Genomic DNA, 14,418 nt, shown 5'->3' on the forward strand with positions numbered 1-14,418 from the left:
CCCAAGGACATTAAGGGACTGGATCCAAGTCATGTAGATAGTAAAGCATCAGAGGTGGCGTTTACACAGGTCCTCAGCTTCCAAGCCTACGCCTCTTCTACTGTGCCAATGCTGGATAACTCTGTCCTAAGAACTCAGGCAAGATTATACAGGCATACATGCCTATATATATGGAAGTAAATGTATACACATTCATGCATTCATTTTATATTATGTGTGTGCATATTTCATATACATATTATATGCATTTACATCCATGCATATGTTTATGTTTGTATGTATTATACATATTTATATGCATATACATTCATACATATATCATGTATTGTTTGTGCATGTGTCTTTGTGGTTGTTCAGTTGTTTTCAGTCATGTCTGACTCTTCATGATCCCATTTGGGTTTTTCTTGGCAGAGGTACTGAACACGTTTGTCATTTCTCCAAATCATTTTACCAATGAGGAAACTGAAGCAAACAGGGTGCAGTGACTTGCCCAGGGTCATACAGATAATACATGTCTGAGGCCGAATTTTACCCCAAGAGTATGAGTCTTCTTGAATCCAGGCCCAGCTATCTATCCACTACACTACCTAGCTGCCCTGTATATATGTGTATGTATACATGTACAAACATATGTAATTATACATATATTTTTATGCATACATATTATATCTGACATTATATATAATGTTTGATAAAATATTACATGAATGTATATGTATATAAGTATGTGTAAATATATACACATACAGATAATATATAATATATGCATGTGTATGTATATTTATGCATGTGTATATGTGCACATATATTTGTGTGAATATATGTGTATGTGCGTGTATATGTGTTTATCTATATGCATGTGCACACACACACACACACACACACACACTTATGGGGGTATTTATAAATGGTCCAGAAATCTTTTTTTTCAAGTGGGAGAAAACTTGATCAAACTCTTTTATTAAAAATCGCTGGTCATAGGGATATTTGTGGAAATTTCTGTGAAGGAACAAAGACGTTCTCTCTGCCATCCCTGTCTTTTGGAAGCTCTCAATCTCACTTTCCTCACCCCTGGGATGATGAAAATGATAGTGAATATCTCAGTAAATTTTAATAATAATGAATAATAACTAGCATTTTGTATAGAGCTTTAAAATTTGCAAAGTACTTTATAAATATCATTGCATTTGATCTTCACAACTGTAGACGGTAGGTGTTATTAGCCCTGTTTTATGGATGAGGAAGTTGAGGCAGGCAAGTTAAATGCTTTACATAGTGTCACGCAGGTATCTGGGATTGGATTTGAACTCAGGTCTTCCTGATGCCAAGACGAACACTCTATCCATTGAGCCACTTAGAAGTCAATATGTTTACCTATTTTCCTACACAGAAAATGGACTTAATTCTGCAGATTGTGTGTATGTGTGTGCGCACGTGTGTGTGTGTGTGCGCACTATGAGGGACAAAGGGTTCAGTGTTGGTTTATACACCAGTGATTCTGTTTGGATAAGGCAAATATTGATATTTTATCTAAAGAGTTGCCCAACATTTAGCTCATGTGCTGTGCCCTAAGCAAGTCAGCTTGGAGGCTTTAGTCATGATAAGTATTGAAGAAGAGTTCCAGTGGAGACTAGATGTAAATGGTACATGTCATGGCATCACCTCCATGATGGTATGGTCCTTTTTGAAGACAAAGAAGAAGCAACAATAACAAATGGTGCACTTCACAGCTAATGTTTTTTCCTAGCAGGAAGATGTTCCCCAAAACCAGGCTAATATCATCCAACACGCATTTATTAAGTACCTACTGTGTACCAGACACTGTGCCTGGTGTTGTAACGGTCAAGAAAAGATTGAAATAACCCCTACCTTCAAGGATCTTTCATTTGAATGGGGGAGCTGACTTGTGCATCTATAGATTTATGCAAAAACATACAAAGAGGTGTGGAAGATGAGGAGGAGGTTGAGGAGAGAAGGCATTAGCAGCTGGAGCAACAGGAAAGCAGGAGATGGTGACCGAGCTGAGTCTTGAAGAAAACCAGTGATTCCAAGAGATAGAGTTGAGGAAGGAAGGAATTCCAGGCAAGGACAACAGCTGCAGTAAAAGCATGGAGATAGTGCACGGAGCTTTGGGCCTGGAGTCAGGGAGACCTGAGTTCCAATATGGTCTCAGACACCAGTTTTGGGCAAGTCACTTTAACTGCTGGCTGCCTCAATTTCTTTGTCTGTAAAATGTAAAATGACTCTCACCACAAAATTGAGAAATTCCTCCCTTTCGTGGTCAACACAGAATTCAAAGAGACTGAGGAGATTAATAATGGCACCTAATGGGTTGTTGTGAGGATCAAATGAGATTATATTTATAAAGCCCAAAGCACAGTGCTTGGCAGATAGTTATTGATGCATAAACTTCAGATATTTTTATTAATTACTAGTACTAGTAGAGGGGCAGCTAGGCAGTGCAGTGGATAAAATACCAGACCTGCAGTTAGGAAAACTCATCTTCCTGAATTAAAATCTGGGCTTTAGACACTTCCTAGCTGTGTGCCCCTGGGCAAGTCACTTAACTTTGTTTGCCTCAGTTTCCTCATCTGAAAAATGAGCTGGAGGTAATGGCAAACCACTTCTTGCCATTATGGTCAAGAAAACCCCAAATGGTGTCACAAAGAATTGGATGTGACTGAAGAAATGAGTAAACCAAAAGTAGTAGTAGCAGCATCACCTACTATGTATCTGGCCCTGTGCTAAGTCCTTGAAATTAAAAAAAAAAAAAAAGCAAAAGACAATCCCTGTCCTCAAGGAGCTTACAATCTGGTGAGGGAGACAAGATGCAAAGAACTACGTACAAACAGGCTATATACAGGATAAACTGGAAATAATTAACAGAGAGAAGGCACTACGATTGGGAAAGCATTCCCGTAGAAGCAGAATGACTGAGGACCTGATTTCAGATCCCAAATGTCACCTTTGTGATCCTGGGCAAATTTGCTTAACCTCTGTAGGCCTCAGTTTCTTTGTCTGTAAAATGAAGGGGATGGACCTCCAAGGAGCCTTTGCAGCACATTCTTAAAGGAATAATTAAACCATTTCTTGGAGCTACTCAACCTGCATATTTCACATTCTTTCCAGGAAATAGCTGGTTATCTACCGGTGGTTCTTACTAACTGTTATGTAAAAACATAAATCCAGGACTGACTTCATTTTTGACTTTCACTGCAAAACTGACAAATTCCTCGCTTTCATGATCAATGCAGAATTCAAAGAGACTGAGGAGATCAGGAAAGGAAAAAGTCACTTTTTTTAAAAATCTATTAGAGAGCTTCTGTTTGTAGTAGGAGTTTCTGGGAACGATTCGATTAGTAAATGGTTCAGCAGTAATTAAAAAAGCATCGCCAATTTCATCGGTTTTATTTTATTTTTATTTTTTTTAAAAGCACACACACAGTATCCTGCAAGTGCCTGGCATTCTAATAATGCATTGCTTCTTAAAAATGAAATGAATGATTTTTGGGGCTATAGATTTCAGATTCCTTTACATCATAGGGATGTGTCTACGCACATGTGTTTAAAACGTGACACAGAACCATGTGCTTCTCTCTAAAAGAGTACAGGAGAGAGCCTGTATAAGAATGATACTTCAACCTCAAGTATTATATGTGAAAAGGATTTTTCACATGTGGGAAAATTCTGTTTTATTCAGAATATAGTAACATTATATAGTTGCAAAAAACCATTTTCCATTTGGATCTGTTGTCCTGTGTAATACATGACAGAGGATGTGTGTCTACAATGTGCTAAAGTTTACTATCTCAGGATGAATGAATGAAATGCATTTATTAAGGGCTTACTATGTGCCAGACACTGAGAAGAGGAACTCCATATGCAATTTCACTGGTATAGGGAACTCCCAGGTGAGAAACTCCTTCTACCAAAGCAGGTTAGAATTATGTCTACAACTTGTATTTTTCATTTTATATTTCTTTTGTTTTAGAATGTGCGTGGAGATGGGAGGGAAAAAATAGTGGACAAAAAGCTTATATTCTTAGAGACTTATCTGGAGTGTTGAGAGATGAAGCCCAGGGTCACAGGGCTAGTCATTCTCTATCTAACTCTGCCAACCCAGCTCACATTGGTATGGCCTTAGAGCCCAGGTTCCTCCACAGCCATGGAGAGATATCAGGGCTGGAGTGGCACAATTTAATACACCTTGAAAGAAACAAGTAATTCTTTCTCAACTCCTTTCCACTCTCACTTCCAACCACTGACTTGGACCTCCTGCTTTGGGAACCTTGGGGATTTCTTATACACTTCCCTGCTGCACAAGGATTGAAATTTCTAGGCCAATAACATCAAAGAAACTTCCCTTTGCAATCCGTCCTAAATGGAAATGACCAAAACAGTCTTGGGTTTATGCTGTGCGTGTTATAACTGCAGTCGTAAATGCAAAAACATTACGGTGTGACCGTGAGTGTACAAATAGCAAAAGACTGATGCAGATTGTTTCTTAATAAAAAATAACCCCATGTACAGGCATTTATGTTTTCCCTCTTAAGTGGAGTAAAATTAGCCCTAGAGTCAAGTTTGAAATTATTTTCATAATTTTGGGTAATTAAGACACTTCCCAGATCTCATTAGCAGAGGCCTAAAATAGCACAATTGCAATATAATTAGTGATTGGCAATCCTTTAGAGAGTTGGAGGTTTTATCCTTTTCAGAATGTGGGAGCTCACACTCTACCCCAGGAGTCCCTGAACCCTTGAAGCTCCTCAGGGCCCCTCCACGTTCCTTTTCGGCTCACCTTGGCCTTGACCTTCTCATTCCATTGCTGTTTCCTCAGAGTTCCCAGGTAGTATGTCAGTTGTGTATATTAAGTGTGTTCTCTGGGGCCATTGTAGGGTTGGGTGTCATGGTAGGGATAAGACTAAGCCCTGTCCTCAGGGAGCTTTTATTCAGATAATAGAAATGTCTTTCTTGAGGCCACACTGTTAGTAACTATCAGACCCTTAGACTTAAAACTAGAGAGGAAAGATGTTTACACATGAAGCAATATGAAAAAACATCGTCCAAACCCATGGGGAATTCTGTAGTTTTGGGGAGCTGAGAGTTTAAATGAGCTTCTCTAGGTCAGCTCTACTCTACGTGTCTTGTGCCATATGTACCCACTTATTTATATTTGTTTTCTCAGAGTATAAGCTCCTTGAATTTCAGGGACTGTTTTCATCATTCTTTGTTTTCCCAGCATTTAGTACAGTGCCCAGCACACAGCAAGTGTTTAATAAATGCTTATTGACTGATCTAAGACTTTTTAAGAAGAGGTATCAACCTGCATTGGAGACAGGAAGACCTGGGTTTATACTCTGCCTATACTAGGTGAATGACACTATGATTAGCCTCACCTTCCTTATCTGTAAAATGAGGCTATTGGACTCAATGACCTCCAAAGCCCTTTCTGCTTCTAAATTTATAACCCTAATATCTATTATCACACAGATATCTTGTATATTATAGTAGGGCAGCAGAACTAAATTCTAGTTTAGTTTGTGTTAATAATTAATGATATTAATTTAAACATATCCCTGAAAACTGTCTGGGCCTCACAGAATTTATGAATTGATAGGGCCCTCAGAGACTATCTAGTGACTATTAGTCAAGTGTATACCTGACCAAGAAACTCCTTTATAACATAGTTCTCAACTTATCCTTGAACCTCTGATTGACAGCATAAAGGGGAACCTACTATTTCCTGAAACATTTAACCTCAGTTTTCCCCTTTGTAATATGAATGGCTTGGACCAGATGACTGCTTAGGAAGACAGCACTTTTATCCATTCTACTTATGGACTTACCTCATTTTTGGAACTTATTTGTTTTCTTGACATCAAGCTTATGTGTCTCTTGATAGCCTCTACTCATGGCTCCTACTTCTTCCTTCTAGGACCAGGCAGATCCAATCTAATTCCTTATCCATCAATAGCTCTTCAAATCCCTGAAGACAACTATCTTTCTTTGTGACAAAGTTCTTGATTTCTTCATCTCTGTAATGCGAGGGTCAAATTAAATGATATCCAAGGCTCTTTATGGGTTAAGTATTTTATGAATCTCAGAACAAGTACCTTCATTTCACTGATGATAAGCAGTTCATTGACCTGTGTAGGACACCAGTCATTTAGTGTCCAAAGCAGGACTCAAATCTTTTTTTCTCTTGAGTTCTTAATCCCAGGTTATTTATATTGGATTTGTTTTCTCAGGGTCCTTTTCAGCATCTCTGTACAGTGGCTCCCCATAGCAGAATTGGCAGTTATTAATATAGTATTTAAATTGAATTTTGCCATGTCTATAGACAATCAGTTTGGAGTCTCCTATGTCCTCCAAGGAAAGGATGGATTTCTTTGTGACTCAAGTGATTTTCTAGGATGGTTTTTTTTTTTAATTTTTTTTATCACAAGTGGCTCATCCATTTTTGCTATATAAGAGACATGACTTTCATTTCTGAGTCCTGGGAGAACCCCAAACTAAAATGCCAGTTATCACTAAGCATTCAGAATCAGACATTTTGCTAAATGCTGAGTATGCTGACCCAAAAGCCAGAGTTGATGGCAGAAATGACGTCAGAGGCTATCCAATCTAATTTGTCCATTTTATACTGAAAAGAATTGTAGCCCAAGGGATTTAAATGGTCTTCCCCAGGTCATGCAGATATAAAGAAATGGGATCTGAATCCAGTATAAAACAGTCAAATAGGATCTGGACCCAGGGCCTGTGTTTTCAAAGCCTGGGCTTTTTATAATGTATCATCCATGGTGCTTTAAAATTTACAGAGTATTTTTATTTTTGGTACGTATGTGTAAATAAACTCTTTTCACTCATGTAGTAAGTTGGAAAGAGTCATGAAGTCAGAAGGCCTAGCTTCTAATTCCTCTGACAATTGCTACTTATGCCACCATATGCTTTAATTCCCTTGTTTGTATATTGAAGAGATTGGAGTAAGTGGTCTCTGTGGTCCATTCTACAGATATCCATATACAAACATATATACACACACACGTGTGTGTGTATGTGTATATGTAGATATACATATATGTGTGTATATAGATATACACATATACATATCTGTGTATAAACATATACACACATATGTGTGTATGTATATATGTAGATATACATATATGTGCGTATATAGATATACAGATATACATATATGTGTGTGCATATATATGTGTATATATATCCATATATCCTTACTCCCAATGATTATACATTCTAACGGGGGAAACCAAACTCATTCGGAGTAAAAATTGTTTGATTCTCTGTCCTTGCGTCCCCAGTACTTAGTTCTTGGCACAGAGGTGCTTAATAAATACTGATCGGTTTAATGAGATGCATTTGGGGAAACAGCAGAAGAAAAGCACAGATATCTTTACAAAATTACCAAAAGCACAAGGACAAAAAGTTTGGTCATATTCCTTTCAAAGAGAAAAAACATGGCTGAAGAGAAATCTCATTGGAAGAACTTTGAAACACTAGAGCTGTGGAAGGATGTGGTGGATTGCTATAGGGTAGTGAGTCCCTGCCATTTGAAGTCTTGTGGCAGACCATATTTAGAAAGGAAGCTGGAGAAGGGTTTTGGGGGGAGGGAAGAGCATGTGACCTTTGAGGTCACTTCTTGCTCTCAGCCTGTATCATTGAAGAGTTTTGGAAATAACTGAATAGTGCTTGTCTCCAGAGCAGCTCCAAAGAGCCAGGCAGCAGGGTCTCAGGAACCACCACTGGCCTTGACCGAAGACTCAGATCCCCAGTTGGCGTTTCACTGCTGAGCCTGTTTGAAAGTCATAGAATCAGAATATGGACCATGAGAAAAGCCTGAAGAGTTAGCAGTTGTATTCAATTCAATATATGTCATCTAAATGTCTTTGGACTCAGTTTCCTCTTTTGTAAGATGAGTGACCTGGATCAGATGATCTCTAAGCCTAATAGATTTAAATCCCACGGTCCCCTATCAGCACTTTTTTTGTCATATATTGGCTCTAATCACTTTAAACATTTGTTGTTTATTCAGCTGTTTCAGTCATGTCTGACTCTTCATTGCCCTCATTTGGGGTTTCCTTGGCAAAGATACTGCAACAGTTTACCATTTCCTACTGCAACTCATTTTACAGATGGGGAAACTGAGGTAAATAGTAATGTGAATACTAGACCAGTATCACACAGCTACTAAATGTCTGAAGCCAAATTTGAATTCAGAACAAAGAGTCTTCCTGACTCCAGGACTGGCACTCTATCCACTGTGCCACTTAGCTGAATTTATTGTGCACCTACTATGTGTCAGGCGATCACTAGGCACTGGTATCCTGGAGAAGACAAAACAATCCTTGTCCTTACAGAGTCTATCCATTGTTGAGGAGGAAACAAAGTGAACGTAGATAAATAAACATGAATTATATCTAAAGCAAATACGTAGCAATTTTGTGGTGAGCTCTAATGTTAAAAATGGGGGAATCGGGAAAGTAGAAGAGAAAACAATCCAGAATTGTGACGCAGTCCATTTGTTACAGTTTTTGATTGGGTCTCAGCTCTACGAGTCTGGGTCCTCACAGGGAGGCAATGTGATGACAATATTCATTAAAGTTAATTTCCTGGTAGAGGCCATTTAAAATCTGATTGTTGTTTTAATTTGCTTCACTGCTAATTTCCATCAGCTTAAAGAGAGGAAACTTTCCATACTTTTCATGGGGGACATCCCAGGTGATCTGTGAAGGATTTTCTCAGCACCAGCTCTGATTTTTCGAGACTCCCTAGGATCCTTGCCTTGGTGCTGGACGGGACCCTCAGGAACCGAAGAACCTGCTTTCCAGGTGGGGAAACTGAGGCCCACAGAGGTTAAATGATCTGCCCAAGGTCACCCTGGCAGTCAGTGGCAGAACTGGCATCTCATCCCAAGTCCTCGCTAAGATGGAGTTATTTTTCAGGTCGGCATATAGGACTGTATCTGTAGCAGAAATACTTACCTTGAAATTCTATGTGTACAGCATATGAATCTCATTTTGTTAACTGCAAAAAAGAGCTCAAGTCATCTCTATTGACTTGTGGGATGGTGGAGGGGTATTCTAGTCTATTCCCTTCAATTTGCAGATGAGGAAACTGAAGGTCAGAGAAGTCAAATGACATGGCCAAGGTCACACCATTATTACTCAGAAGAGACAGAATTCGAACCCTGATCCTTTAACTCCAAAGGCAGCATTATTTTTACTGTATCATCCTGCCTGAAAATTTGCAGTTGATTATATGAGCATGTTTAAAAAGTATCAACTATCTACCTAACTATCTCCATCATCTAACTATTTATTAATTGTCAGTCTACCCATGTATCTACCTATCTGTATGGTCTAGCTATTTATCTATTATCTATCAATCTATCTGTCACTATTTATCAACTATCTATAGCTATCATCTATGTTTATCTATCAACTCTCAATCTGTCTGGCCATAGACTATTGGACTTGCAGTTAGGAAAACTCATCTTTGTGAATTTAAATATGACCTCAGATACTGAGGAGCTGAGAATTTTGAACATGGCCAATTGGGAAATTTGTTTTGCTTAATTATGCATATTCATTATAAGTTTCTATCCCTATTTTGGGGGGAAGGGAAGTGGGAAGAAGAGATAATGCATGCTCATTAATTGAAAAATAAAGCTAAATAGAAAAGAGAAAGAACCAGGAGAAAAAAAGTGCTAAAGATAGACTGTATGTTTCAAACACTGTCATTTATCATTGATTTCTGAAATTTTCTATTTTCTGTTTATGAAAAGTTTGAGGGCCGTCTTTTATTTTCCTTCTTGATTTTTTTCTGCTTAGTTGAAGGGTCAAGAAACAACATAGGATTTGCATTTTGTCCAGATTTCTGTCAAAAGGATCTGACACAGTAACTAGATGGCCTTGGCATTGGCCTGTTACTAGATTGAGGATATGTATTGGTGAAGAACGGTGACTTCTGGACTCTCTAGCTGATCAAATACCAGTGAGCTACGGTTTCAGTTTTGTTCATGAAAAGAAGTTGAAATCCAAGGTCATCTGGCAACCTGGAGGATCCCTGATATTTTAAGGAAGCAGCTGTCCAAGGACTGAGAAGAGGCAGAGAAGGGCAAGCTGAAGTTCCTCATTTATCTGTAGGTCAGACTTCTGGTGGCCTCCCTTCTATATAGCTATGAAGGGAAAAGTAAGTAAACAGGGGTTCTGAAGTGCTAACATAGTTATCAAGAGGTGTTAAACGAAGTCTCACAGACAGTTCCATGGAAAAGATGCTCAGACTCTCAGAAGCTTATTAACTTTTCTTTAGCACACAGTTCTGGTAACCCTGTTGATCTCCTTTTCCAAAGAGGTAGCATGGAAGAGTGGAGAGAATACTGGAGTCTGGAAGACTCTAGAGCTATGAGACTATGTTCCCCTAAGCCTCTGGAGACTCTTCAAGACTAACCTACTGAGTTATGCATGGGCTGCCATCTGTTATGATAGAGAAAGAAAGCATAGATGCTTGATACTTTGCAAGCCTGTTTTCCAAGGCCTTAGTTAACTAAAAGATGGTAGGGGATTGTTGGAGAGATGTGGTAACAGCAAGAGATGAAGCTGGTTGTCTGGTATAGTTTGGTTTTTTATATTTTTATCTGTTTACCTATCTATCTGTTATCTATTTATCAGCCATCAATTACCTGTCATCTATCTATTTATCAACTATCTACCTACGTATCTCTATATTCTAGCTATTTGTCTATCAACTATCCATCTATCTATATACCATCTATCTACCTATCACTATCATTTATTTATATATCAACTGTCTTCCTATCTCTGTCATCTATGTTTATCTATCAATTATCTATCACCTATCAAGTTATTTATCAACTTCCTCTCTACCTATCTTTGTCATATAGCTATTTACTTATCAAGTCTATCGATCCATCTATATACCTATGAACTATTTATCAGCTGTCTACTTATTTCTGTCTGTCTGTCTATCTATCCATTCATCTATCTAGCTATCTACCCCATCTGTTTCTTTAAGCTTTCTCACAGATACACAAATACTGCTTACTGTATCTTTAAGATCTAAATGAAATATTATGGGAAAAGGTTATATATACACATGTATATATACATATATATGCTTGCACACACATACACACATATATATACACATATACACATACATACATGAAAGCACAGTAGTCAGAAGCTATTTAGTTCAGGAGTAAGCAATTTATCTCCCGACTCGAAGGTCATGCAAGTCCAGATTTACTTCTCAAGGCTACAGGGTTGTCTTGGAGACAGCTGGTACTGACTTGCCAGAGCTGATGGTTAAATTTTCGTTGTGAGCATTTAAATCTCTGGAAAACGCCAAAAGTTGGGGTTTGGTTTATTGCTTTCTTGATTGTTACTCTAGACTTACGAAAGTGAAAGAGAAAATGTTACTAATTCAAACCAAATCCGTGTGTACATTTTTTCCTTCAAAAATTCTATCTCTATACGGCTATTTTCCAATTCAAAAAGAGCAGTTCCAAAAGGGGATTTCTCCAAAATGTTAAAGTGCATGGGCAGCGTCTGAAGGGGAAAATCCTTGTTTGACTCTTTAAGCTCTGGTCCATTTTTGAAAGTGTCTCCTTACGTTTTAGCCATCCACCCTGTGGCTGTGTGAACTGATTCAGAGATAGAAGGCACCATAAAGGCTGTGTTGTCTAACTCTTATTTTTCATGTGAGGAAACTGAGGATCCAAGAGATTAAGTGATTTGTCAGTGCTCACCCTGGTTGTGTCTGAATTAGAATTCAAACCCTCTTAGTCCAGAATTATTGGCCTTTTCCTTGTGAACTAGTAGTGAGAGAAAACCAGCCCTGATCCACACTGGGAGTGGGAGTCTATGCTCCCCATGACTACAAGCTCCTTTTATTCAAATTTTCTCTTTATGAAAAAATGAAAACAATACCGAAACAGGCCAAGCCCTTTTTATTTTTAGCAGACACCTCCAGAAAACAGTGAATAATGTTCTATTTATAAAACAAAGTGTCTGTTTTCCTGCAAACTTGCCCAGTAATAAGAAAGGAGGAACAGTGTTCAAAAGCAGGAGCAGTGTTGGCAGATTAAATGTTTTTCAAAGATTTCCTGGAGGCATCAATAGCTCTTTAAGAAATAACAACAAAGGAGTGGGTGGGGTTCACTTTTTGTTTCAGTGGAATGGGAAGTTCACCTAGAACTTGCAAGACCGGGCCCCAGAATCCAGCTTGGTAAGGATTAGACCCAGATGAGGAAGATTCCAAAGGCACACTGAAAGAGCTCAGTGGCTGAATTAGAGGCTGATAGGAGGCTGATAGGGTTAGAGTCTGACTCTAACCCTTTGTACCTTATTCCCATTTCCTTCTCCCCCCTTCCCCCCCGGCATCACCTGCAAGTTTTTAGAAGCTCATTCTCTAGTAAGAATTTTCTTTATTATTTCTAATAATAGGGATAGGGGCTGGACCTGAGATTTTACTAGTGTCAGGAATTTCTTTGTGAGCTAACTTCCTCTGCCAATAGAAGCTGGCAGATTTTCAACTTACAGTCAGTCTTAGACCTGAGGCATTTGTTGAGAGTTTAAGTGACTTGCCCAGAGTCTGGCAGTCTGTATATGTGTCAGAGGCAGGACTGGATACCAAGTCATCCAGCTGTCTATCCACTCTAACCTGATGTTTCTTAATTACTATTCCTAAGAAGCAGAATAAATTGAATGAGTTAATTCTGTTTGTGCCAAGGTACCTGGAGACTAGAAGTGTGGGCTCTCCCATTGTTAGGGTTTGAAGGTAAAAATAATAGCTCATAATACCTGCCTATCTTGTATCTTACTATATATATAATGTACATATTTTAAAGAGAGAAGGGGAGAGAGCAGGGGAGAGGGGGAGAAGAGAGAGGGAGAGAGGGGGAAAGGCAATAGAGAGAGGAGGAAGAGACAGAGAGGGGAAAAGAGAGAGGAAGGAAGAGGAGAGAGAGAGAGAGAGAGAGAGAGAGAGAGAGAGAGAGAGAGAGAGAGAGAGAGAGAGAGAGAGAGAGGGAGGGAGGCAGAGAGAGAGAGAGAGAGAGAGAGAGAGAGAGAGAGAGAGAGAGAGAGACAGAGAGACAGAGAGACAGAGAGAGACAGAGACCGAGGAGCTCTTAAAAGGGTCAGGGAGAGAATTGAGAGGTTAAGTGAAGCACCAGAAGCAGTTTGCTGTGAGGCAAAGAGGGGTGAATTTGGAGGCAGAAAATCCATGTTCAGATTCTGACTTTGCTACTTGTTACCTATATGTCTTTTCCAAGTCCCTTCACCTCTGTAGCCTCAGTTTCCTCACGTGTAAAATGAGAGGGGTGGAGCTGGAGGCTGCGTGAGATCCCTCCGAATCTGTGATCTCATGAACGTGTGTAGTTTGCATTGTAGTTCTTTGGGTTCATGTTTTCTTCCTTATTTAACTATAAGCATCTTGAGGGCAGGGCCAGTGGTGGTTGTTTTTCTTTATTTTTCTGTCTCTGAACCTTTTATATTGTCCTTTATCGTGTCTTGCATTTTGAAAAAAATTAACTGTTTTTTTTTCATTTCTCTCTCTGGCTATTTACCTAGTTGAGGTTTCTATTTTATTTTAATTTAATTGACTATTTTTATTTTTATTTGTATATTTGATTGATTTAAAAATTTTACTTCTTTATCTATTTTTTTATTTTGTTAGTTTTTATTTAAATGTTTTCTGTATGTCTGTCTTACTTCCCCAACGATATTATAAATTCCTTGAGGGTCCAAACTATATCTTAGACTTTTGTATAATGCCATAGTACCTGGCTCAGTGCTGGGCACAGAATGGATCCTCAATAGTTATCTGCGGATCATAAAATCATAAATTTAGAACTGGATCTTAGAGGTCAGAGAGTCCAACCTCCTTATCTTATAGCTAAGAAAAACTGGACACCAAGGGCCCCACAGGAAGCATGTGGCAGAAGCCGGATTCATTCCCTTATCCTCTGCCTCCAAAGCCAGTGCTTTTTCCACCAACCTAGAATAAAATTGAAGACACATGTTTATCCAATATTGAGTGAATGAATGAATGAGAAGTGTTCACTAATTGCCAGACACTCTGTTAAGCTGTAGGGATACAAATACAAAACGTGAGACAGTCTCTGACTTCAGGAAGCTTATAGTCTAAATATATACTCTTCGAGAAATGATTGATTCAAGGTACAGAACAAGACATACATTTTGGACAGAACCAATGTGGCAATTTGTTTTGAGTGCACGTGTGTGTGTGTGTGTGTGTGTGTGTGTGTAAGAAACCATAGTCAACTAGCTTTTCCCAGTCCTAGCCACCCAATAGATAATAACACTTAATGAGGCAAAGAAGCTTCTTGATGACAGCAAACATTCCCAC

The 14,418-nt window shown here is 38.8% G+C and overlaps 1 protein-coding gene across 2 annotated transcripts in view; it reads left to right on the top strand.

The window, feature by feature from the left end:
* MPPED2 (metallophosphoesterase domain containing 2) overlaps positions 1 to 14,418 on the top strand; it is a 206,411-nt gene that overhangs the window by 169,413 nt on the left and 22,580 nt on the right. The window lies entirely within an intron of this gene.

The sequence above is a fragment of the Notamacropus eugenii genome, chromosome 6 (genome assembly GCF_028372415.1).
Source record: "Notamacropus eugenii isolate mMacEug1 chromosome 6, mMacEug1.pri_v2, whole genome shotgun sequence".
NCBI lineage: Eukaryota > Metazoa > Chordata > Mammalia > Diprotodontia > Macropodidae > Notamacropus > Notamacropus eugenii.